Raw genomic sequence first — 27,732 nt, forward strand, 5'->3', positions numbered from 1 at the left:
AAGCTGCCATCTGTATAATATGTGTTCAATTTGAGGATTCCCTGATTGATAACTAGATATAAGACACAAAGAGTCGTAACTCTTATGCAAGTGAATGCAGGCCCTGTACTCATTATCTAAAACCCTTTGGGTCATATGAGTTTTGGAATACAGAATTTTTCTGATTTTAGCAAGATACTATGGTGTGTATCTAATATAATTAATAATACCCCTTGCGGTATCTGGGAATTATTCCATAGTCAAAGATATTAATATTTTTCTAATGAGATACATGAAAATTCTAGGGGAAGTAAATAAAAATTTTAAATAGCCTCATGGCAAGCCTTATCATCACATAAGTTCCAATTTTTTTTCATTTTCAGAGTCTTTTATATTTTGGAATTGTGGATAAGGAATTGTGCACTGGCATTAAGGTATTAATAGGTGGTGTAAAGAGGCACCAACATTTTATCCTGGGAGTTGAGATGAAAGACCTCCAGGGATGAGAATGCCAAGGCCACTGCCAGTTGGGGGAGTCCTTTGGCCCCTCGCCTAGTTGAGAATTGAGCCCAATGGCAGGATGCAGAGGCCAGTGAGGAGCGATGACAGTTGTCCAGGAGAGAAGTCGCTGACGGGGGTGCTGGTAACAGGATGGAGAAACAAGACTGTGTGAAATGTTGCAAAGAAATGAGTTGCAGAGCTTGAGGGGGCAGTCGGTCAATCAATGTTCCCAGGCATTGTGCTCCACAGTTTGGGAGAGTGTTGATGTATTAAATAGCATGAGAGTAGAGGTGAGATGGGCTGAGGAGAAGGTGGATGCATTTGAGCTTTTGGAGTGTACTTTAACCCACTGGGTAGAAATACCTTTTAAGAATAAAAGGGAATGTGAGGGGAGTTTGGGGAAGACTGGAAACATGTATATGTATGGCTGGGTTCCTTTGCTGTTCACCTGAAACTATCTTTACGTTGTTTATTAATCAGCTAGATTTGCTATTTGTGTGTGTGCTCAGTCATGCCTGACTCCTTGCGACCCTATGAACTGTAGCCCACCAGGCTCCTCTGTCCATGGGATTTTCCAGGCAAGAATACTGGAGTGGGTTGCCATTTCCTGCTCCAGAGGATCTGCTGGACCCAGGGATTGAACCCGCATCTCTTGAGTCTCCTGCATTAACAGACAGATTCTTTACCCGTTAAGCCATCTGGGAAGCCCAATACAGAACAAAAAGTTAAAAAAAAAGAGAAAGAATAAAAGAAAATAGTATGACAGTACTTCTACAGTGATGTGTGCATCATTGCCAATATTTAATTATTGTCATCAATTGTTCTATCATTATTATGATGCTATTAGTTTACATGCATCCTCCTCACCAGCCTGCAATCCTCTGCTATCCAAGGTCAGGCCTATTCTCACACCAACATCTGCCCAGTCCAGTCTGATTTGCTCTTGAGTCTCCCAGGAAACCATCACACGTGTGCTCTGTTGCTTATGTTGTCAACCTGTAAGTGGTCACTTATTTATTGCAAAACAACAGGCTTTGTCTCAGAGGGGATGTCTTGATCCCATCCTCCCTACAACGGACTAGCTGGCCCAGAACCTGTTCTGGAACCTGAGCTGGAAGGAAACGGGGTGGGACTGGTAGAGATCTCTCTAGAATTCTGTCTCTCTCTCCCAGGGAAGCTCCTGAAGAAACCCTGAAGCAGAGAATTTTCCTGTTCTCCTTATCAAAGAGAAGGATTTCATTTGCTCGTTTATAAATGGGTGCTGCCTAGTAGTTCAATCTGCTTAGGGACTGGGGTGTGGGAGCATGTTTGAGAGTTTCTTGATAAATATCACGTGGAAATGGTGTTCTGCTTGCATTAGCCAAACTCCTGAAAAATGGGTCCTTTAATGTCCTCTCAATGAGACCAGCTACATGACAACTGGCCTGGGGAGCTGAAATGCTGGTGAGAAATTGAAGCCATAGATCTGTCTCAGAGTGAAGCCTCATCAGCTGTGATTGTTAAGTGTGAAGTTGAAGACCCTACAGCCCTCTGGTCTCGCCTGCATGTGATGGATGGCAGCTTGGGCGTTAGCCAGGGTTGGATAGGCTGGTGGTGGGGGCTGCTACTTCCGGGTGCTGATTTGATATGTGTCCCCCTCTGGGACATGTATGGAGGATGCCTCGGGGGAGGAGAGAGACCCAAGAGGGCTGGTGGTTGCATCCGTCTTGGTCCAGCTGGGAAAACAGGAAGCATCTGAGATATTTCACACAGAGGAGATTTAATGCAGAGAATTGGTTACAGAGGTGTTGGAAGAAAGGGCTCAAGGAGCCAAAGGGAATTGGTAGGTAGATGGGGAGAAGCAGAAGAAAGAAGAGGCAATACCCAGAGACGAGGGGGCTGCCAATCCCGCTGGACCGGGGCCTGCACCTGAACCCAAGCTGTGCTGCTGGAATGACCTGGGAGGTGCGGCCACCACCTTCCCTGAAGCTGGAGTCAGGAACACTCCATCCGCTGCCACTATGGCAACTGCGGGCCAGCGCCAGAGCTACCGCCCACTTTGGGGAAAACCAGCAGGGAGCTTTCCTCTTTCTCCCACCTTCCCATCTCCCATCAGTGCCTCCCTTTGGCAGAACCGAACCAGATGGCCGGAGAGTTTGTGAAGTGTTCTCCCGGACTCCAAACTCCAGCAGTAAAGAGGAACGGATAGAAGGGTCTGTGCAAACTGAGAGGCAGCAGATGAATAAAGGACACAGAGTTCTGGGGTTGAGGTGTGCAAGTGGAAACTAAGAGAAGTTCCTAACTTGGTATGGTGCCCAGGGTGCATTTATGATTTAAAATCCATTGTGCCCTGAGTAGTTTCTTTGTTTTTTTTTTCCTCCAACAATTCTCTGGAGAAAAGGTGTTAGAGTTGGAAATGATCCGTATTTCACCTTGTACAGGAATATCCTCTGCAGCATTTGGAAGCACCAGAAGATGGTCCTGTAGTTGCTGAAACATCTCCGATGACAAGGAAGCTTACTACTTGGGTGAGGTAGCCAGTTTATTTCACAGTTGGACAGCTGTAATTACTGGCAAGCACCCTGCAAGTGGAAACCTGTTTTCTAGGAACTTCCCACTAGTCCTTGTTCTGTACACCATGGGCAATATCCTTATTTCACTTACTCTTTACTTTGTGTTATGTAAGAGAAGGTGGGCCTTGGGTTCTGTATTAGTCAGAAGTAGATTGGTCCATGAAAGACAGGACCCCCCCCCCCCCCCGCAAGAATGGCTTAAGTTAAGTTCAGGATCTGGGGGAGGCAGTACAGGGAAAGTTCGGGGTGCTGCCCTGTCACATCCCTTAGAGCCCAGCCTCCTTGCACATTTCTACTCTGCCAGCTCCAAAGTGTATGCCCCAACCCCATGGGTGAAGATGGCACTGTGGTCATCTCACCCATGCTCCAAGCAGTAGGATTCATGGAGGTGGGGGGCAGCGGTGGTGCGTGACGTGTTACTTCTCTCTTAAGGAAGCATCCTGGCAGCTGCCGTTAGAAACTTCCCCTTACATTTGATTGGCCAGAACTTGCTTGTTGTTCAGTCACTCAGTCATGTCCAACTCTTTGCCACCCCATGGACTGCAGCATGTCAGGCCTCCCCTGTCCTTCACTATCTCCCGAAGTTTGCTCAAACTCATGAACTTGGTTACATGGTCAAAATCAAGCTGCCAAGAAATCTGGGAAATGTATTCTTTACCTGGATACCTCAGGTGCCCAGTCCAACCTTCTTTGACTATGGGAAAGAAGGCAGTAGATACTGAGGTCCAGCAAATACTCCAGCAAAAGAGTCAAGTTTCATAGGCCAAGCAATGCACTAGGCCCGTGATTCTCACATTTAATATGTGAATTTCCTGGGGAGTTTGTTAAATGCAGATGCTGACTTAGTAGGTCTCACTGAGGGTTGGGATTCTGCATTTCTGTCAGGCTCCTAGCTGACACCAATACTGCTGGTCCAAGTACCATACAGTGTACAAAGGGCTGGACATTGTTGAACAAGACGGACAGAGGCTCATCTTGCATCCTGCAAGTGAAGTTGAATCCCAGACTTTTTACTGAAAACCTGCCTTTGGGGGATGCTGTGAGATTACAAGAGCCCGGCTCCCAGGAGGCCCTGAAATGTAGCCTCCTTCCTGCTTTTGGAGTGTCTCCTCTAGGAGGGCACTGATTGGGGCAGACTGCATGAGCTGTTCAAATTGTGTATCAGCTACAGACTCCAGGAAAGTGAGCAGGTTGGGGGTCACCCAGAAGCAGGCGAGATTTCAGAGGGGGTCCAGTCGGCACGGACGACCGCAGAGAGGAGGCTTCAGGCTGGGCGGGGGCAGTGCAGGAGAGCACTTCCCCCTGTGCCAGGGAGGACTAGGGCCTGCAAGAAACAAGGCCGCCACCGTGGGCCTGCCCAACTCCCCATCTGCTCGGGAGAGAAAGGACACGGAGCAGAGGCAGGAATTCAGGCAATTAATCCTTTATTTAAAGAATAATAAACAGCCAGATTTTACATACTGAAAGAGGGAACAAGGTAAAAGGGGTTAAAAACTAAAAAGCAAGGATGGCAGACACCAATTAACACAATGCTAATTGACAATTTCCCCAAGCTTCCATGAAACATGCCAGGCCGATTTCCCCAATTGCTAATTAAATCAAACCGCACACACAATACTAATTTCCCTAACTTAGGGAACTCAGTAGACAAATAAAATGAGAAACTAACTTAAACATTTTGTCAAAGTATGGGAAGACGGATGAATGAAATCTTAACATGAATAAACTTTGGCTTCGTGTAAATTTGTTAAAGTTCTGACATGTTTAATGAAGTCGTGAAATATTCTGGTATCTCTGTTCTGCTCACAATTGCATAAACGTTCTTCGCTAATCACAAAATAGTACACAGCAGTCCTCTTACACTTACACTCTCTCCCTCTGGTGAAGGGTACCCAGCGCATCGTGGAAGTGACATGGAAATTACACCTTTTAAAAATTATAAAATACCTACTTAATTACAATTAAAAACAAAGAAATAACTTTTTCTTTAAAATAGTCCCCGAGGTCTTTTGAGCTGGAGTCTGGCTTTTTGAAAAAGAGAAGCCAGTCACTTAATCACAGAGTTGAGTGTGGAGGCAGCTCACGTTGGCTGGTGTTCTGGCGACCCCCGCCCCCAGCCCTGCTCTGATCTATCTCAGGGGCCCTGTGGCTCCCTTTCCCACCAGCCCCTGCTGCAGCCTGCTTTGAAGTGTCCCCTTTGCGCTCTTGCCTCTTGCTACACTCAGGGTCTGCTAGATGCATCCCCGTTGAATTTCCCTGTCACAGAATGGGGACGGATCTTTGAGGTCATCTGTCTAATTCGCTCATCTTCCTGTTGAGGAAACTCAGGCCAAGAGATGTGAATGTGCCTGAGATCTGACAGTTGGCCTGAGGCCCCCAGGTTCGTTTGTTTGTTTTTTAAATTATGTGAGAATTATATGATTGTCTGAATAAATGTGGCTTATACTTCCATTGTGTTTACTGATACTGTGTCCCAGCCACTGTTGTAAAGCTCCACACAGTTAAGCCAGTTGATCCTTATAATGATCCTGAGAGGTCAACATCATTATCTCCCCATTTGATAGATAAAGAAACCGAGGCACTGCAGTGTTGAGTAGCTCACCTGAGGTCACATCCCTAAGTGGCAGAACTAGATTTAACTCCGGGAAGACTGGCTCCAGGTCCACGCTCTTAACCACTCCATTAACCTGCTCTTTTGTAGACTAATTAGAAAATACAGAGAGAAATAAAGTAGAAAATGAGAATAAATGTCATGTGTAATAATACTTTTCAGAAAAATATAACCATTATTAGAATTTTGGCTGTATCCTAACATAATTTGTCCTCCTTCTTACATATTAAAAAATAGAATTAAACATATCCACGAGCTTTCCCTATGAGTCACTTGATTTTGCTTTTTTTTCTTAACGGTTTACTGTGAACAGCTTTCCAGTGCCTGTAAACGCACGTGTGCAGCATGGTCTGGTCTTCAGTGGTTGCAGTGCGTCCCACCGAATGGGTGCCACAGCTGAGTTAACCTGTGCACTGTGGCTGACATTTAGGCTGTTTCTTCTTTCTCTCTCATAGCATGCCACAGTGGACACCCATATACAGACATCTTTATTTTCTTGTTGCCTCTTCCTTACGGTGACCCCTTCACTGTTGTATATATATGGAAACCGGAAGATCTGAAAGGTGAGGGGGAGAGAGTGTTAAGTGGAGGTAGAGGACACCCCTAGATGTGCAGATCTAGGAAGCTGGACTCCCAACCAGCAATGGAGGAAACCCCCACTCCCTAAGTGAGATATTTCACCACACGTCCATTCCTGTGCAATTTCTTGTGGATCACTAAGGCAAGGGTCACAGTCCCCTCAAATAATATAATGGACACTCACCATCTGAGGTTGAGTAAACTATTCTTTAGGGGTGATTAACTTCAGACATATGTGTGTGTGTGTGTGTGTGTGTGTGTAAAGAATTGTTATATTTTAGGGTATTGGCTGCTCAGTGAAGTATATGAAAACTAGGCTGTTGGTGAAACTTGTTTACGTAGATTCACATGTTCCACCCACTAGCCAGAGGGGCAAGTGGGTATCTTTGCTCAGCCTGGGATGTAGACTTGGGAGACGGCCACGCGCAGCCGCGGTGCTGGGTTCTTTGGCCTCTTTGTCCTGACTGGCATCGGTAATGCATTTGTCAAGAAGGAGGATGCTTATCTGTCCTTGTCCCTCCCTGGGACAAAGGCAGACCTGTCATTGTGAGATCAAGGGAACTCTGGAACCGTGTGGAAGGACAGCTGAAAGTCTTTCTCGTTCATTGTGATTTATCATAATCACTGACCCCTCCCCCAGGATGAAATAGGAATGAAATAGTAATGTGATAGGTTAATGCTGATAATTAAAGAGAGTTTAAGACCAGTATGAGACTGAATTGTGTGTGTGGGTGGTTGAAATGGCTATTTGATGTGAAAGTCAATGATTGAATTATTCAGAGAGAGTGATTTCCAAATGATAATTTTACACTTTACATAACTGGTTTTGATTTATTATAGTGGCACCCAGTTGAGCCGCTTTAGTTCTAAGGGGCTGTCAGCTTTTCCCTCCCCAGCCCCTGGTTTGGAGCCCACACACACAAAAACCTGCTCATGTCTGAAATTTGACAGTATTGTTGTTATCTCTCTGGCATGAGTTTCCCCCCTCGTCCCTCATAAGAGTTTATGGCTTGTTTGGCTTTGCAGTTTCTAATCTGGCAGCGGGTGTGTGTGAGAGCGTACAGGAGCGAGTGTACACATGCCTGTGTATGCGTATAGTGAGTGGCCCAGATAACCTGATCTCTCCTTCCCTTTCATTGTGGTTTTACGAAAGCTTTGATCTTTTGTCATTTAGCAAGAGGTAGGGCCAGGCTTGGAACAGGACCCCACGGGCAGCTGGAATGAAAATGGTACGGCAGCGGCAAGTTGCAATGCTGCTTCAGAACTGAGAGGAGAGTGAAAAGCTTGGGAGCCCCACTTCCGGATCAACCCAAGAGAAGGAATGTGAAACTTAGGGAACGTATGAATGTATGCCAAGTAAATCCATCTGAAAAACCAGGCCTCCAGAGGCTGCTGTTTCTCATCTGAATTTTTATTTTTTATTTTTTGCTGGAAGTGACGCAAACCAAGGCACAGTTATCCCGCTGATCTTTTCTGAAACAGCCTAGAATGCAAGTGATACGGGACAGGCAGGCAAGTTACTTATCCTAACAGATCTTCTTGGCTGACACCATGCTCCCACCCTCCTCTCCCAACACTGCAGCCTCCATCCCTCCTTTGGAATTGAGGGTGGCTTATTCTTATGAGTAAAAGCAGTAGCAGGAAGATGATTCATTTAGTGACAACCCTGAGCACTTACATATGGTATAATAACGTGGACAGCAGCTAGCATTTATTGAGTGCTTGCTTTGTGACAGGTACTGTTTTAAGCACATTTACTGTATTAACCCATTTGATTCTCTGTAGAGCCCTCAAAGTATTATATTTGTTTTTGCCTCATTTTATACATCAGAGGCTGAGGGTTACTAGGTTGCCCCTGAATGTAGTGTCTGCACTCAGAATTCTTTTTCAGCACTGGTCCCAGTGAAAGATGCCACGCTCCATGCTTACTCCTTTGGTAAAGGAGGTCTTTATTTTCTGAAGCCTTTTGGATGGCTGGTTGCATGTCTCTGATCTATGGCTCCAAAATAGGCAGGAATAGAACAGACCCATCAGAGAATATGCTGGAAAATTGTGGGGGAACTCAGGGAGTTTGGGGATGGTGAGGAAAGGCGGGGTGAGTGGAAGCAAGGAAAGGAGCTGGACACCACTGTGGGAGAAGGGCAAGAGTGGAGAGGGAAAGGGGGCATCAATAGATTCAATAAAGAGGAAGCCTAGACCTTGCCTCTCCGGTTTGACACTTGGGTCACATTCCCATGATGGCCAGTCCTGAAAGTAGCCTAAATTTCCCTAACTTGTAGAACTGGTCAACTGGACACTGTCTCTCCTCTCTGCTTTGATCTCATTTTAAAAACAGTGTTCAAAATGTCTCAAACTGGGGCTTATTTTTAAATTTAAAAATTTTTATATTTATTTACTTATTTTACTGTCTTGGGTCTTAGTTGCCAGACTTGGGACCTTTTAGTGCAGTGTGCAGGCTTCTCTAGCTGCCCTGTGGCATGTGGGATCTTAGTTTCCTGACCAGGAATTGAACCCAAGTCCCCTGCATTGGAAGGTGGATTCTTAACCACTGAACTACCAAGGGGAGTCCCAAGAACTGGGGTTTAGATACTGTGGAGGTACCCAGTATTGCCCAATAAATCTGGGGTATGATTTCAAGGAGGGGAAGTTAAATGATTTCATTGGCTAGTAATCAAAATATTACTTTTATAGCAAAATACATCTCAGTAAATTATGAAGTAGAAAACAAAATTCTAATGAATCCTTAAAGCCTGGGATTTCTAAGAACTGAGCTAGGCCCCCAGAGCCCTGGATTCACTCTTCTCTGCCCTTTGGGCCTTTTGGGGAGTGAAGTGGAGCAGTCTTGATGCACGTGTTCCCCTGGCCTTGCCAGGAATCCCGCCGGGCAGATGAGACCTGGCTCCTACCCAGCCCTGTTTCTGATTGATTCCAGGGGACTTCCATCCTCAGAACTTCTGTGGATAATATTCTGATAAATTTTGGGGTTACGATACATTTCAAAGGAAGATGGGAACCCCAGAGGCCTTGGAGAAAGAAGAATGGAAACATAACACTCAAAAGCACAAAGTTTGGTACTTGACAAAAGATGATATAAACCAACTCACAAGACAAATGACCAACTTTTGGGAAAAGATATTTGTATCACATATAAAGGATTAATATTCTTAGTATACAAAGAGGTTTTATGAAGCAAAAAGTAAAGGATAACAGATAGAAAAAATAGGGGAAAACATACTTTGTTTTTTTATAGAAAAAAATGATGATACACATTTGAGAAGAAAGCCTTACCAGTTATTAAAGAAATGTTAATTAATCTGTAACATATACTTTTTTTAACCTGGGAGATTTGAAAAAAATGGAGACAATCTGATGCTGGCAAGCATGCTGGGAAATGGGCAGACTCATTCAGTGTGGGTGGGAATGGGTGTCTTGGTACAGCCTCTCTGGGGAGTGGTTGGACTGAATTTCTTAGAATTTAAAGTGATCATATTAAGTACCTAAAAGCGTGATATAGCAGGAGTATTGTGTCTGTATAATGATAAATGTATAGTGGCATTCTTTACAGTTGGTCATGAAGTAGCTGATTGCGACTTGAATGTCCGCTGAGAGGGAAAACGGTGAGATATACAGCTTCATCCGTGTGATGGGAAGTTACCTTATTGTGCTGTGCACTGTGCTGTCGTGGCCTGCTCTTTACGACCCCATGAGCTGTAGCCCGCCAGGCTCCTCTGTCCACGGGATTCTCCAGGCAAGAGTAATGGAGTAGTTTGCCATTGTCTGCTCCAGGAGATCTTCCCGACCCAGAGATGGAACCCGGGTCTCCTGTGTCTCCTGCATTGTTTACCACTGTGCCACCTGGGAAACCCTCGTTATCTTATGAGATGTCTTTATATGCAGATGTGAGAGTAAGAACAGTGCAGGCTGACAGTGTCACTCACTTTTTGATTAAAAAAAGATATATATATATATTTTTTCTTTTATTTTCTTATGGTAGTTACACCCATGTAGAGTTAAGCTGGAGCAACTTTATTAAAGGTGAATCACTGAGCTTCCCAGGTGAAACAGTGGTAAAGAATCCGCGTGCCAATGCACGAGACACAGGCGACTTGGGTTCGCTTCCTGGCTCAGGAAGATCCCCTGGAGTAGGAAATGGCAACCCAATCCAGTATTCTTCCCTGGAAAATTCCATGGACAGAGGAACCTGGAGGGCTGCAGTCCATGGGGATGCAGACGCAGACATGTCTGAACAACTAAGCACATTTACACATGGGTGTATGAGAGAAAGGGACACATCCTTGGAGCAGCAATGAAAAACCAGAGCTGCTAACTATACCTGGCTCTTTTAAGATTTTTTAAAGGATGTATGTTTATATGTAGTTATGTTGTCTAAACATAGGTCCAAATCAAGGAAGAAAAGTACCAAGTATTTTGGTACCAAGAAGGCTATAGTCAGTAAGATTAGAGACGGTTTTTCTTTCATGTGCTTTGTAGTGTTTTTCAGAATTAAAGCAAATGCCCTCCTGTCATATCACCTGCCTCCTGTGCACCCCTCACTCAGTATTCAATATTCACCATTTTGTGTTTCTGATTACCTGTCAAAATGAATGTATTCCTCCTCACCACCCCCTGCCACCTTACTATACTCAAGGAATCCAAGTTTTCCGTCCTGCAGGTAACCTTGATGTTTCATCCCACTTCCCTACTTTGCAGTGTTTTGCAAATGAATGTGTGAGACTCTAAGGGAACACACGTTGCCATATCCTTAGGATAGCCCTGATGGGTCTGTTGTGCCAGTGTCCTGTCTAATTAGTCCTCCCTTTCAGTCTCAGAAGTGTCATGATCTGGACAACATATCACATGACTACCCTGCTTGGAGCAGTCATGTGACAGTTCACGTTCATGACATTGGTGAGAGGCAGAGACAGGAATGAAACCCAGAGCTCCCAATTTCACTGGATATGGTCAAAGGCAAGCCCTGCCTTCAGTGAGCTTCTAGTAACCCTGGCAATAAAAGGCATTTTCCTTACAAAGACGGGTGGTCCTCTGGGGAGAAATATTGGATTTAACTCTTGGTTCTGCCCCTACTGGCCATTCTCTGAATCTCAGCTGCCTTATCTGTAAAGTGGGGTTATTGTGCCTGTCTCAGAGGGTTGATGTGAGTATTAAATACAGTGCTGAGCATTATGCTTAAAAAATAAACCTCATTTATGAAAAGAACAGTCAAATATAATGCAAAATTATATAAGGCTCCAAGTATATTGTTCAGTCACTCAGTTGGGTCCAACTCTTTGACACCATGGACTGTAGCACGCCAGGCTTCTCTCTCCTTCACCATCTCCCAGAGTTTGCTCAGACTCATGTCTGTTGAGTCAGTGATGACATCCAACCATCTATCTTCTGTCATCTCCTTCTCCTCCTGCCTTCAATCTTTCCCAGCATTAGGGTCTTTTCTAATGAGTCAGCTCTTTGTATCAGGTGGCTGAAGTATTGGAGCTTCAGCATCAGTATTGCCAATAAATATTCAGGGTTGATTTCCTTTAAGATTGACTGGTTTGATCTCCTTGCTGTCCAAGGGACTCTCAAGAGTCTTCTCCAGAACCACAGTTCAAAGCATCAATTCTTTGGCACTCAGCCTTCTTTACGGTCTAGCTTTCACATTCATACATGACTACTGGAAAAACCATAGCTTTGATACATGGATCTTTGTCCCTGATGTAAAAGTGAAAGTTTGATCATGTAGTGGAACTGAAGGACACTAGGTACCTTGGACAAGTCCAGTCTTACTTCATAGGTACATTTTCCAAGTACCCTAGGGCAAATTCTTCTTTAGGGATGCTAGAAGGTGGAAACGTTTTGAGGGCTTGTTAGAAGTTGAGCTCGATGACTGAGTAGGTTGATTCATTTGGGTGAGTGTGGTGGAGCCAGAGGCTCTTGCAGTCAGAAGGGAACTTGGAAATGACATAGTGCCACTCTGGACAGAAATTGCTCTGGGAGTCTTTGGAAGCCAGAATCAACATTGTCTTGCGCTAGTCCCACTGGGAGACAAGCACCAAGAGCCTGCGGGACCTCTCCCTTGTCCCTGGCTTTCCTCCTCAAGGAGCCCTGGTGGGGAAGAGACCCTGAAAGGCTCACCTGCCACGTCTTGCTTGGACACTGATCACCTAACTGGTGTCACAGGTGATCAGTTCTTACCCTCTTCATCCCTGGAAAAAGCTGAATCTGCTACTAAATATTTCCTTTATTTTCTGGTGGTCATAGAAAAGGGCTTTGGGTTTTCACTTCTGAATTAGCAAGAAGAAGGGACAAAGGACCTGGGTGAAAGCAATAACAAAACGCTTCCCCTGCGCCCCACCCCCCAACTTGATCTGTTTGGAAATTTGAGTCTAAAAGCTCACTCATTCTAAGAAAGTAGATTATTCCAGGACAGTGAAGGCATATTCCAAGGGGCTACATGCTTGAACAGGAACTAGGATCATTGGACAAAAAATTAAGTCTGCTCCTTTGTGCACCACAGCAATACTTTGTAATATTTTGTGAGCATTTACTATGTGCCAGCCACAGGGCTAAGTGTTTTACAAGCATAAATCTCATTTAATTCTAACAAGAACCTCTAAGCTTGGTGCTATTATTATCTCCATATTCAAATACTGAGACTGAGGCTTAAAGAAATTAATTTGCCCAAAGTTCTCAGCTAGAAAAATCCAGAGTATGAAGCCAGACTCTGATGTCAACAATTATGTCTTATTTCTATATGCTATAGTCTCCCTGTTAACATAAAGTGTGCCAGGCACTGTCCTAGAGAAGAGCTCTATTATTGGCAGGTTTGACCATGAATTTTCATGGCACACTTAAAATATTTGTTATCCTAATTCTGATTGATGCCTCCCTCTTCCTCAACCTCCTCCTTTTTTTCTAGAAGAAGAAAGTCTCAAATACCTACTGGTTGCTGTACCTCCCAGCCTATGTGGTCAATGTTTAATTACATTAACATTTGTTTTCACTAAAAAAGTAATCACATTACTGCCTTTCATGTCACATTAGTGAAAATGGATACCAATATGATACATATTAATAGAATATGATGGGAAATTGCTAATACAATTAGACTTTCACATTTTATTAGTTCTGGAGTGACACCATACACAGAAGAACAGCTCATGTTAGTGGTGATGAGGAATGGCTGAGAGGTAGTAGATGCCTGTCTACCCTGCAAAGGCAGAGCAGGCTCTCAGGGAACCCTGGAGCATTCAGGGGGTCTCATGCTAGATTTCTGAGTCCTACTTCCTGTTCCCTCCTGTTACATGAGCACCTTTGGGCTGGGACAGGAATTCTTCCTTCACAGCCAGACTGTGTTGCCTGAATTGTGGTCATTAAAGTATCATGTGACATGATTCTGCCTGGGTGGCCCCAGATCAGATAGAATTAATATTTCATGATCCCTTCTGTGGCAGGTGCTGGCAGGGAGGGGGACTCAGGCAGGGAAATGTCCCTAGGGCCCATCCCAACACTCTTTAGCAGCTTTATGATGGTCCTCTGCCTTAGGGTCGGGGCCTCTGGAATAACATTTGGTTGCTTTTGCCTCCCAGAGGTTACCCCACCTTCCATCCTTCTCTTCCTGCTCAGTCCCCATTTCCCAACTCACCCGAGTGATGGTAGGAAACCCTTCTTGACTGTATCACTGGTGGGCATCTGAAGGTGCATTGTTCATCCTCAGTCCTGGTTAACTACCTCTTGGTGTGTTAGATTTTATTCCTGTGACTGTCTCCTTCCCCACTTGAAACACTGTCCAAATCCAATTTGTCTTTTCAGGCCCATTTCAAATCCCATTTCCTTTATGAAGATATCCCTATATACCCCAAGCTGATGTTACCCCTGAACTCAACACACACTGTATACCTGCTTGTGCAGTCTCACGTGACTTTACTAATAAGTGACAGCGGCCACTTCTGGCCTTGTTTAAAAGAAAAAAAGATTTTTGATTAAAAACTCTGAGAGTGAAGCAGACAAAATCTGATAATATTAGACTTGAAAGAAAATGAGAGCTGCCATGGCCTCTGCAGGGCATGGCGTGTGGTACAGTCTGATATATAAGGACCAGGACTCAGAGAGTGGCAGGGTTCCTGCTGCCTTCCCTCTGCAGACTTTCTCCTGGCCTTCGATTTTATCTGTCCTTCCCTGGAACAGGATCCAGAATTTGGGGCCTTGGACTGAAAGCCTGTGGTGTGACAGTTGTGAAGAAAAACTGTCACAATTAAGGAAGATGTCTATTACCTCGAAGAATTCAGTTTAAAGAGTGGGGAAATAGAGGAAGAGGGAAAAATGTGAGACGAGGACCACCTGGCCTTTAAATAATAGGTAATTTACTTTGGAGAAAGTTATACACTGTGGAAATACTAAAAAGAGAGCTTATAGCCTCAAAATAGTCAGCGAATGTAAATCAGTACGGCAGCAGGACTTTCACTCACCAGCTCTATCATGCTCCTTTTTTGGGGAGGGCCACCATGGAGGCTCTGGAGAGAATGGGGAGAAGCAGCAGACTCGGAGCTTGCCCTCTAGAAGCTTATGAGGCTGCAGGGCCTGCAGGCAGGATCTCTGATCTGAGGACGGTGAATCCTCAGTCTGCACTCAGATGCCTCACCTGAAGAACCAAGGGTGCTGCAGCTAAGATGATGTGTCAGGCTGCACTCTCCTCTAAAATCCTGTAACTCTGCTGAAGGGTGTGTATTGTTGCTGTTCAGTCACTAAGTCTTGTCCGACTCTTTATGACCCCATGGACTGCAGCTCGCCAGGTTTCCCTGATCTTCACTATCTCCTGGGGTTTGCTCAGACTCATGTCCACTGAGTCGGTGATGCCATCCAACCATCTCATCCTCTATGTCCCCCTTCTCTTTCTGCCTTCAGTCTTTCCCAGCATCAGGGTCTTTTCCAGTGAATATACTCTTCAAATCAGGTGGCCAAAGTATTGGAGCTTCAGCTTCAGCACCAGTCCTTCCAATGAATATTCAGGGTTGATTTCCTTTACAATGGACTGGTTTGATCTCCTTGCTGTCCAAGAGACTCTCAGGAGTCTTCTCCACCTTCTGGCCCAGAGTTCCATTCACCACCTCCACCTTCCGACCTGCGCCAGCTGTCCCCGAGACCATTGCCGCGTTCCATTGTCTCGCGGCCCTTGTGGCACCTGAACCTGCAATGTCGGGTCCCAATGGGGACCTGGGTATGCCAGTGTAGGCGGGCGCTAGAGGTGAGCAAGACGGCTTTGGGGAAGCAGAATACGCTGCCATCAACTCGATGTTACAGTTCAGTTCAGTTGCTCAGTCGTGTCCGACTCTGTGACCCCATGAATTGCAGCACGCCAGGCCTTCCTGTCCATCACCAACTCCCGGAGTTCATTCAAATTCATGTCCATCAAGTCAGTGATGCCATCCAGCCATCTCATCCTCTGTCATCCCTTTCTCCTGCCCCCAATCCCTCCCAGCATCAGAGTCTTTTCCAGTGAGTCAACTCTTCACATGAGGTGGCCAAAGTACTGGAGTTTCAGCTTTAGCATCATTCCCTCCAAAGAACACCCAGGACTGGTCTCCTTTAGAATGGACTGGTTGGATCTCTTTGTAGTCCAAGGGACTCTCAAGAGTCTTCTCCAACACCACAGTCCAAAAGCATCAATTCTTCTGCCCTCAGCTTTCTTCACAGTCCAAATCTCACATCCATACATGACTACTGGAAAAACCATAGCCTTGACTAGACGGACCTTAGTCGGCAAAGTAATATCTCTGGTTTTGAATATGCTATCTAGGTTGCTCATAACTTTCCTTCCAAGGAGTAAGTGTCTTTTAATTTTATGGCTGCAATCACCATCTGCAGTGATTTTGGAGCCCCAAAAAATAACTCCGTGTTGGACCAGATCAACTTCTGTCTGCACCACCTGGAGGAGAAGAATGACCACCTCCAGGAACTGCTTGAATCCAGCTGGCAGACATGCCTTGGTTCCAGCAGCAGCTTGGAGAGACCCCCAGCGCTGCCAGCCCCTAGGCTCCGGGAGCCCCCAGCCAGGCCCCAACCCTGACTTGCTGGGCCAGGCTTTGGCCTGAACACTCACCACCTGGCTTAGATACCTTCTCAAGGGCTAGCTGACAGATCTTCTGGGGGGTCTGCCTGCCTATGCCACCTTTCTGGTACTTCCCTTGGTGTGCCTGGGCCAGCCCCCACCTCCCAGCATCCCTTCCTGGAGCCAGATGTGGGCCAGTGGCTCGTCCACCATGCCTGCCTGCCCAATTCCTGGATGCTCCCCACTCTGCCCAGGCCATGAGTGTCCACATTAAATGGGTCTCCAACACCTAAAAAAAAGAGTCTTCTCCAACACCATAGTTCTAAAGCCTCAATTCTTGAGCACTCAGCTTTCTTTATGGTCCAACTCTCACATCCATACATGACTACTGGAAAAACCCATAGCTTTGACTATACAGACCTTTGTTGGCAAAGTGATGTCTCTACTTTTTACACTGTCTAGGTTTGTCATAGCTTTTCTTCCAAGGAGCAAGTGTCTTCTAATTTCATGGCTGTAGTCATTGTCCTTAGTGACTTTTGAAGGATACATAGACTGAGAGTCATATCTGGTGTTGTTGCACAGGGAGGTGGGTGGATATGGGGCAGACCTGGTAGGATCAAGACGGGTGGAACAGGAGGGCTGGAAAAGGGGCACTGTCAAAGGTGGGTGCAGAAATTCTGGTCAGAAGTACTCAGTATGGTGTCCCCACGCCATGTGACTAAGAGGATTTCTGTAGGGAGGGTGAATTGCAAGGCTAGGTCCAGGTGGTGGGCAGCATGGGATGGCAGCCTAAAAAATATGCACTTTGACACTGTAGGTGTAAGGAAGCCAGTGAAAGCAAACCCTTTCTGTTGCCTGGAGCTCGCCTCTCTGTGACGGCTCATGAGGGCCTCCCAGGAATGTCACAAGTTTTGTCCAGCACTCTAGGCCCTGGAGTGCTGGCAGACACCCTGCTGTCAAAGCAGAGGGTCCTGTGGGCAGTGGGTGGGAAGGAAGCCCACCTGGAGTGGGGAGATGTTGGATGGATAGATCTACTAATCAATTTTCAAAGTGAAGGAAAGGCTGAGAGTGTATTAGAGGACACACACACACACACACACACACACACACACACAGCTTGCAGGTGACTGTGGGGGCATGCCTGGCTCAGGCTGAGTCCTGCAACATCCCACCCGAGGTAGAAGTAAAATTGGGGCAGTAGTTAATCATTTAATGAACCCAGAGTTCTGACCCCAGTGTTCCATGCCAGAGGGTTCAGGCCACCAATGTCCCCCAAAGTGGGATGTTTCATTAATGTCAGCGTTACTGTTGCTGTCACAGGGAGGATAACCCAGCATCAAAACGTGCTGTTGGCCAATGTAGTACACCTTGATTTGTTCTCTTCTTTCTAGTTTATTTCCTAAATGCGCAAGTAAAATGGGTATTTGTAAGTTCCGCGGATTGCATATTGAAACCGTTATCACCATGCAGGCCACTATAACAAACAATACTGATTATAGAGCAGGGATATATTTTGTAATTATAATGCTCTTCAAACTTCTCTGATTGACACACAGTGTATTTAAACAGGATGATCAAAAATTACGTTCACAGCGCAGGCCTTGTCTTCTTCTTGGAAGCACAAAAGCTCTCTTCAGTAGGTAACAGCCACCCGGCTGCCTTTGAGCAGCTGTGTCGAGATGGGATTCAGTTTCTTTGGAGGTGGGGTGGGGTGGGGGAGACACTCCGGCTTTTAAATCAAAGACAATTCAGTTTAGAGAAAGATGTACCTTGTGGAAACAAATAGGAGGAGGCATGGTGTACTGTCAGCTGGCCGTTTTAAATCAATAACGCAGGCGGTCCATCTTGCATGCCCGTTCAGCTCCCTGCTCATCCTGCATGAGCGGGGAGGGCACCTGCCTTCCAGTGGGGTCCTGGAATAGAAGCCCTTGTGGCGAGATGGCCAGGAGTGCAAATGGATCCTGCTCTGCCCTTCAAGGCCTCTCCAGAGCTGGCCTGGCAATGTGCCTGGCAGAGGTCTGAGGATGTTAATATCTGGTACCTCCAGATCACATCAATCTGCACCCATTATTTTGCCAAGCAGGGACACCTGGATGGGAGGCTCTATTTTCTTTCAGTGGCCCCTGGCTTACAAAACAAAACCAGCAAAGAGCACGCAATTCCTTTGAATCTTCTTCTGGTGTGCCTAATAGGGGTTTCTCAGAGTGCCAGGTACTGTGGGAAGACTCTGGGATTTAAAAATAAAAATAAAAAAAGCAAGCAAGCAAGGCAGCATTTTTTAATCATCTTCTTTGTTTACAAAGTGGTGACATTCAGTCTTGAATCAAAGGGAACAGTTTCCAGGTAGAAAAGTCTCTTGTTTGTTTTTTGTCAGCTACCAGCTACCAGCATGTCTCTCCTCCAAACTTTGCACAAAATCAGCTTACCTTGATTTAAGCAACAAAGGAAGGGTTGGGGGTTGGAAGGGTGAGAAGGGGGGAAGCTTTTAAAAGATTATCCTTTTGGAGTTTTGATAGATTAAGAGAGTGATCAAACTAGGCAGCATCTTAATAATAGGGCCATGTGAAGTTTGGCTAGATAATGGAAGCTCTTTTGTCAATTTCCTGTAACCTGTACTTGACAGGACTCAGGAAATGGCACGACTGGCCCACCTTTGATACCTAGAAAGGGCTTAATGAGATTTAAAGTTGCAGTACCATGACTGGAGTTTCCCACATTAGGTATAAGTTACACACAAAGTCCTTCTATGCACCAGTTCTTAGCTGGCTTTGTCGCCTGTCTGCAGAATTCAGAGTGTGTTTTCTCTATAGAAGTAACAGCTGAAAGTGGGCAGCTGAATTTCCGAACAGAAATTGTTTTCCTAAGAAGATTTTTTTTTTGGTTCCATTCAGGACTGTGTCTCTGAAATATTATCTATCATAAAAAAACATGACAAGAATTTACTATGGCAGTCAGCTGCAATTTTTAAATACACTCGTTAGGTTAGTGCATAACGTCTTCCCTTCCCAAAGAGACAGGGAAGAAGAGAGGGAACATCAGACGGCTATTTCTTGGGGGTGGATAGGGAGGGGCGTGGGCAAGGCCATGCCAGAATGTGTGAGCTCAGATGGGGCCCAAACGTTTCTGATGGAATATTTGAGCTGGAAATATTCAATGTGAAAGATCCCACCTCAAGGAACTCTCCGTCAGCCAGAAAGGCTCTGGGAGTCATGAGTAGTCGGTGTGTGCCTGTAATACGGGTTTGAGGATGGAGCTGTTTGGGCAGCGTGTGGGGGTTACAGAGTCAGTCTTGTTAACCTTTTATGACCTTAAGGGGACTCTTCAGGGGACTCTCACAGAAGCAGAAAGTTCTGTCTGGCGTAGTGGTGATTCTGGTGAGTCTCTGATGGAATAGAAGAGACCTCAGTTAGAGTGGGTGAGAAGTGCTCTTAGAATCCTGTTCATTTTGGTGCCTGTCTCCCATGGGCATTCAGCCTGGTTGCCTGGAGGCAGGAAGCTCCTCTGCTGGCCAGGAGGCTGGAGAGCCTATACCATACCACCTGCTGAGCACAGACCTCCCTTCCCGGGGCTCGGCTATTCTGCACGCTCTGTCACTTCCAAGTAAAAGCTGATGGTGTTCGTCTTCTTTAGCACTTTGGTTATCTGCACACTTGTAGCTGTGGCCCCTGCTCTTCCCCAGTGGGGTGACCACGGTACTATGCCTGTATGTTGTCTAAAAACAGAATCAGACCATGACTGCTGCCTCCAGCTTTTCGATTGAATGGCAAAATGTTCATGTTCTCCAAAGAATCAAGGCCTAATAAGCATCTTAGGATCCAAATCCATAACCATGTTGATTGATATTTAAGGGGGTAAAGCTCCCAGGAATATTTAAAACTGATCTTCAAGATACACAGTATCTTGGTTTTGAATTGTCCATAGATGCACTTAAGGAGTCAATGAAAATGAGTGGGATGGATAGGTCTTGTGAGAGTTCAGATTTTTCTGTTTTACCTCATCCAGCCTTATAAGAATGGATTCTGTTTTTTCTTTATTTTCCATCTGATGCTCATGATTTATAAATATCAGGTCTCCCTTTGCCACCACTGACCTGGCATCAGCCAGCCTTTCTCTCTGGGTTTTTCTTCTGTGATTTTCAATACCACTTGGGAGAAATCAAATACAAGCTGACCTATTTTACGATAGGCTGAAAAATTTGTATATGTGTGTTTGTGGACATCTGTTTAAAATATATGCAAATAGAAGCCACTGAAACTTTCACACATAACTCCTAAAAATGTGTGAAGGGCCAGGTAAGGGTGGAAGTTCCATGCCCAGGCACCCTGGGTAGAGCTGGTCAATGTGGCCGTGGGCCAGTGGCCGCTGGCTACACCAGCTGTGGTGAAGACCAGCATGCACAAGAGCTTGGTGGCCCCCTGACCTCCACCCAAGCACCAGTGCCACCACTTAGTAGCTTTGTGACTTTGAAAAATCACTTAGCCCTTCTGAATGATGCTTTTAGCTGTGAAACGGAGATAAGACCTACCTCATGAGGTTGCTCTAAGCTTTCCATTTTTGGAGCTACAAACCACATTCAGAAATGCAATTTCCATCGTAACCGGGCAGACATAAATACATACATGCATGTAAGTTGCAACCAAAGAGAAAAAGAGAGATGGAGAATCTCATGGATGCTTTAATGACTTGATATGAAAGTATCACCAAGCACAGCCACTCAGCTCAGGCTGCAGGGGAGTCTGGGACATGCAGTCTTCTTGTGTGTGCAGAAGAAGGAAACTGAGGAGACCAAGTGAATGATACAAGCCACACAAGGTAGCAGCAGGCAAGACAGGTCTTTGATACACTGAGGCTTGGCAAGCATGTAATTAGGATGTAGGACTGGTCTGATTTGGGGGTAATGTTGCCCCTCCTCAAAGGAACCTCTTGAATTAATGGCTTCAGGGGGCTCTTTGTGGTCTTCTTTATGTCATCCTGATGATTCTAAAGTTTCACAGACTCACCTGTGGCTATAGACAGAGTTTTCTGCAGCTGATGTGAATTTACCTGTTGCTTGATCTTAGCATGCAAAGATGGTATTCTAACAAGACAATGGAATAGGACTGAAAATTCTGTTTCAAGTTGGTGAGCCCAGGCTGTGCATACCACAACTGATAATTATAGTGAACATTTATATTGAGTGCTTACTGTATGCCAGGCATTGAGCTAAGCAGTTCACAAGGTTTACCTCAATTCATCCTCATCATAGCCTTATTAGGCAGCATCATACACATCCTGGGCTCTTTTGAGATCTTCTATTCTGCTTCCTAGAGGAAGCAGATGGAAAAACAGCCTAAGTTCAGAGAGGTTAAGTGGTTTTCCCAGGGTTGCCAGCAAATTAGTGCTTATGCTAGGATCAGAAGCCTGGATTTTTCACTCTACAACAAGGACATGAGACCAGTGGGGGTACCTGAATATTTTTGTGGCCTTAGCAGTATGTTAACTGAACCTTTAATTTTAGGATCTTCAGTTTTATTTCAGGTATACACCAGAAACACCAATTTGTGCCAAAATCAAATGCCCAAAACTCTATTGCCCAACCACTCTAATGCCTAACCACTATTAAACTTGTAGTTTAAATTTGAACTGGTCATTTTTAGATAGAAATAACCAGCCTGTAGTTTAAACTGTTTTTATCAACTTCAGGTAAAACTGCAAGTCTAGATTGTAGTAAAAGATCCTTATCTGTGATTTGTTTTCACGTAAATCAGTATGTTGGCCTCTTATTACTCAGTGGTTCTTGGTTGCTACTAGTACTGAAGGGAAATATTATAATTTGCCAAAAGAAAGTAAATGTGCTTTTGGAAATCACAGGGCAGAGGTAGCTGGCTTAGGCCACAACTTAGAGGGTATAAGTTCTCCTTAAGAAAGAAGCTAGTGGCGATGAAATGGTTGGACTTTCCTAAAGGTGACTGAGGAGGTTTTAATGTATCTCTTTCTGGAGTTCTTTAAAGGTGCTTTTCCAGGTTGGTTCAAACCAGAGGTGGTGACCCATGACCTGATTTCTTCTCCCTGGGCAGAGGGATTCTATGTTTCCATGAAATTATCTTTTTCTAGCTCAGTGTTGCAGATGTCTCCTTACACAGTTACAGAAAATAGTAACGAGTGTATGCAATTTGCACACGAGTGACCCACATCCCAGGGCCCTGTAGAATGCCTTCCTCCAGAGGACCAAAAGGCCTGGATGTTCATAAAGAGGTGTTCCCAACCTGACCTGGTTGGAATTTTCAGTCTTACTGTCTGTGGATGGATTTGCAGCTATAAAATTTGACATTCTTTTTCTTATTCACACCTCCTTCTACCCATTTATATCTTTGGGATCAATAAAAGGACAAAAGTAAAAGGTAGTCAAGGTAAGTGCTTCCAGCATCAGTACCCCCTCTTCCTCCACCCTGCAGCAGGCCTCTGCAGATATGGTGGTTCCTCTAAGCTTCAGCTAATCAAGTGTCCTGAAAGTGGTGGGGTGATTGGAGAAGCATCTCACAGTTTCAATGTTAACCAGCGTTCAAAGGACTGTGCCACTTGGTGGGCACCTGGCCCTCCAGGCCTATCTACTCTGAAGTGTGCACTCAGTTGGGGAGGGCATTTTTGTGCCGTGCATGCAATGATAATTTTATTAACTGGAAACCAAGTCTTTTCTGCCTCAACACAGACTCCTGATATTCTTGCATAATGTGTTTGACATTTCTGAGACGTGCAGCCTGAGGAGAGCAAACACTGAATAAGGAATCGGGAGTGCTAGTTTTTGTCCTGACTTGGTTGCTGACCTGCTCCTTCTCCCTGGGCAGCTCACCTGACCTCTCTGTGCCTCATTACCTTCCTTTCTCCACCTGAAAAATAAGGACCATTTCTTCTACCTGCTCTGACTTGGAGATTTCAGGCACATCCAGGCAATTTGCGTGGTCGGTAGAGTAGGCTGTACATTCATGATGGTGTTTTTTGTCTTTATTTTGATTATAGTTACTTTACTTTTTATTGGCTCAGTAAGAACTGCTGTGAACCCTGTATTGGAGGAAAAACTCTATCATATAATGATCTGCTGTTGAGATGTGATGCGATCTTTCAGAGCTATGATATAATTTTCAAGTGATATAATTTCTGAATGTAAACCAGCATTTTATCCTAACTCTCAAGATCCAGCTCTGTGGGTCCCCATTCTGAGAGATGTGGCCATTTTTCTTGTACTTTTCTGCTGGACAGGGTAGGCTCTGTGTATATATATATATATTACTCTAAAGATTTAGATGCTCCCCTCCCCACCCCTAACCTACTCATTTCAATTTTTTTCATATGTCCTGGGCGGAGGAAAGTCTCCTGAGGCTTATCACCTGCAGATGGTGCTTCTGAAAAGGAGACTGTTTCAAAAAGTTCCAAGCACTTAAAATGGGTGTGTAATAAGCCCTGTTTTGCATCTTTAATTATAGCATTTGCCACCACACATGCTGTAATCATATGCTTTCTCTAGAGCCAAAGCAGTGTGCAGTTCCAGGTCCATTCATTAATGAACCAGCAAATCAATCACAGATCTTGTCAAAAACATCACTGCAGCGTGGGCCTTTTACACAGACCACAGGATCAGATATACAATGGATCCCTTCTGTCCGAGTGGTGCAAATGCCTTACTTGGTTTGTAGGTTCTCTGATGTCTGTCTGTCTGTTTCTTGTTGCCTTTACTTTCCCTCCCACTTCTGTTTTAAATGGTGTCTGTTGGTTCCTTAAGAACATGCTTCTGAAATTTGGCAAGTGGAGGTTGCAAGGGGCAGATGTGAGGGCAGAGATGGAGGTTTATGATTCCAGGAGAGTCCCTAGAAGTCCTCATGACCTAAAAATATCTTGCTGATTCAGGTTTCACAAAGTATAAAATTCCTCCACTGGAGCAGGCTTTTGTGGGAAGATTGGCCTTGCAAGAGAGGCAGCCTTGTATTTAGAAAGCTAATTCTTTAGGGAGGCAAATCAGAGCCCATTCACTTGTAAACACGTTTGTATCAAACTGCTTTCTCCTTGACCTGAGGGGTCCTAGAGCAAAATAGTGAGGGTCTGCTTGGTATCCATGTAGAGATGGCAGCTCGGTTGTGGGGGAAAGGTGAGAAGGGGCTGGAGGCCACTGACTGGTTGGAGGCCTCCTGCCAGTCATGCTGGAGCCCTGCCTTGGTGAGTAGAGATTTGGGCTAAGGTGATGAGGAGGACTGAGAAGGTGATAAAATTTGACCAACAGTGTTCAGAGTTCAGATGCTGGAACTTCTAAATGATTGACCAATGTCACATTAGGGCCTGGGCGTCTCTTTAGGAAAGTCTTGAGTTTCTGTGTGACACACCCAATATTTCTTCAGTGTATTTGTCTGTTATTATTATCGTTGCAGTTGTTTGGTTGCTAAGTCGTGTCTGACTCTTTGTGACCCTTGTGGACTGTAGCCCGCCAGGCTCCTCTGTCCATGGGATCTTCCCAAGCAAGAATACTGGAGTGGGTTGCCATTCCCTCCTCCAAGGGATCTTCCCAGCCCAGGGATCGAACCCACATCATTTGCACTGCAGGCAGATTCTTGCTGCTGAGCCACCAGGGAAGCCCAGAGAAGAAGGTACTGAAAAACAAATATCAGGGCACTTAAAGGGCAACCTCTGCCGGTGTGAGTGATCAGAGAATGTGTCTCAGGCATGATGATGTATAGACGTAAACACCACTATTACTGTTAATTTATTATACTTGGTATAATAGAAATAACATGTTATCAGTTATTGATTATTGTCAGCTTCCTCTCACTAGAATGTATATTCCCAGAGGGCAACTTCTTTGTTTTGTTCAGTGCCTGGCACTTAGTTGGTGCTCAGTATTTGTTGGATAAATGAACACATTTATTCTTTTCCTTGGCGTCAGTGTCTTTCTCTCTTTCATTTCAGCACCTACCTAGTACTCACTGCTGCCCCAGGAATTCTTAGACTCGCCGGCTTGGCACCATCTGTCTTCTCTAGGGCCCTCTCAGAATTGGGACAATTGCAAATATTCGATTTCCACCCCTTTTCTTTAAGTGAGAAAGCTGTAAACAGTGATATGGCAGTCTCCACTGGCTTTCTGCACGGTGCCAGTGACGGTTTCTTGCAAAGGGCAAGGCCTGGAATTGAACGTAAACAAACACAGCCCACGAGTTTAAAATAGACCATTGAGCGGCTCACAGAATAGGCCCCTTGTTTTTAAAAGAGCAGTGGACGCTCTCAAGAAATAATAAGAAATAATAAGTCTGGAAGCTGGATAGAAACCTCTGATGCTTTCTGGCTGCATTTGTCCTTCAAACTTTATTTGTGTTTGGCACGCCTATGATGGAGCCACTGCCAGCCTCGGCCAGGGTCTGCAGGCAATGGAAAGTTTATCTGGGCTGCTGGAGGGAAGTGGAAATCTCTTTGAAAAAAGGGCATCCTGGTGGTTGTGCTCATTTCTAAGAAACAGACTCCCTTTGCAGAGGCAGTTTGGCATTCATCCAAAGAGGAGCATGAGATTTGAGGATGGACGTACGTGTGACCTAGGGACATTTTCTTAACATCATGTAGCCCAGATTTTCTCATCTGTAATATTAGGGCATTAATACCTACCTCACAGCGTTGACTTGGAATTAAATGATATGATTGTAGATTCTGTGAGTTGACAGCTTGCTCTGATGTGTTCACGTCTCTCCATCCAGTGGCTCACACTGTGTCTGAGGGGTGGTGGCAGTGCTAACCCTCTTCTACCGAGAAGCAGCCAAGGATAGCTGGGTTCCTTTGTCAGCAACCTGAAGACATAAATAGTGTGCTATTCCCTTTCTTCCCTCCAGAATCTTTATTCTTTCTTGAAAAAAAAGTAAACACACCCCCACAAATAATATATTAGTACATTTTAATTGTAAAAATTTAAACAATTGAATATATTCCCAGTTCTCCCTTGAGTAACCATTGTGGGAGGGTATCCTTCCAGAGACCATATGTCTCTATCATTCGGGTCTCTGTCTGTATATCAGTCGCTCAGTCATGCCACCCCATGGATGGCAGCATGCCAGACTTCCCTGTCCATCACCAACTCCTGGAGCTTGCTCAAACTCTTGTCCCTTGAGTCAGTGATGCCATCCAACCATCTCATCCTCGGTCATCCCCTTTTGCTCCTGCCTTCAATCTTTCCCAGCATCTGGGTCTTTTCTAAGGAGTCAGTTCTCATCAGGTAGCCAAAATATTAGAGCTTCAGCTTCAGCATTAGTCCTTCCAATGAATATTCAGGATTGATTTCCTTTAGAATTGACTGGTGTGATCTCCTTGCTGTCCAAGGGACTCTCAAGAGTCTTCTCTAACATCACACTTCAAAAGCATCAGTTCTTCAGCACTCAGCTTTCTTTATGGTCCAACTCTCACATCCGTATGTGACTACTGGAAAAACCATAGCTCTGACTAGACAGACTTTGTCGACAAAGTAATGTCTCTGCTTTTTAATATATTGTCTAGGTTGGTCATAGCTTTTCTTTCAAGAGACAAGTGTCTGTTAATTTCATGGCTGTAGTCAGCATGTGCAGTGATTTTGGAACCCAAGAAAATAAAGTCTATCACTGTTTCCATTGTTTCACCATCTATATGCCATGAAGTGATGGGACTGGATGCCATGATCTTTGTTTTATGAATGATGAATTTTAAGCTCTCCTCTTTCACTTTCATCAAGAGGTTCTTTAGTTCCTTTTCACTTTCTGCCATAAGGGTGGTGTCATCTGCATACTGAGGTTATGGATATTTCTCCTGGCAATCTTGATTCCAGCTTGTGCTTCATTCAGCCTGACGTTTCACATTTCTGTCTGTATATCTATCTCATCTGTATCATTATCTCTGTTTCTATTTATAATGTATTTCTGTAGCTATAAGCCTATCTGTCTGTCTGTCTCCCTACCTATCTATTTATCTGTAATAGTTACTTTTATGCCTCGACTTGCCTGGGTCACAGTGCACAGATAGTTGCTGAAACATTAGTCTGTGTTATGTGAAGGTGTTTTTTGGATGAGAATAACATTCAAATTGGTGGGCTTCTAGTAAAGCAAATTACCCTCCAAGATGTGGTGATCCCATGGACAGAGGAACTTGGTGGGCTACAGTCCATGGGGTTACAAGAGTTGGACACAACTTAGTGACTAAACCATCACCGCTATGCCAATGTGGATGGACCTTCAACCAGTTGAAGGCCTTGATAGGATAAAAACTGATCTCTCTGGAAGAGAGTACATGCCAGCAAACTGCCTTTAGGTTCTACTTGCAGCTCTTCGCTGAGTCTCCAGGCTGCTGGCCTACCCTTTAAATTTGGGGCTTACCAAGCCTCCCCAGTCTCATGAGCCAACTACCCATAATCTCTCTCTCTTTTCCTCTCTCTCCACATCCTGTTGGTTATAGTTCTCTGGAGAACCCTGACTAATAATCTGATTTATTCTATC

General features: G+C 45.0%; 1 long non-coding RNA gene and 1 pseudogene across 1 annotated transcript in view; both read left to right on the top strand.

Annotated features, from left to right (window-relative positions):
- Positions 1 to 27,732, top strand: part of LOC138436920 (uncharacterized) — a 426,009-nt gene that overhangs the window by 188,323 nt on the left and 209,954 nt on the right. The window lies entirely within an intron of this gene.
- LOC138931520 (bublin coiled-coil protein-like) lies at positions 15,412 to 16,344 on the top strand (annotated as a pseudogene).

The sequence above is a fragment of the Ovis canadensis genome, chromosome 3, assembly GCF_042477335.2.
Source record: "Ovis canadensis isolate MfBH-ARS-UI-01 breed Bighorn chromosome 3, ARS-UI_OviCan_v2, whole genome shotgun sequence".
NCBI classification, from domain to species: domain Eukaryota; kingdom Metazoa; phylum Chordata; class Mammalia; order Artiodactyla; family Bovidae; genus Ovis; species Ovis canadensis.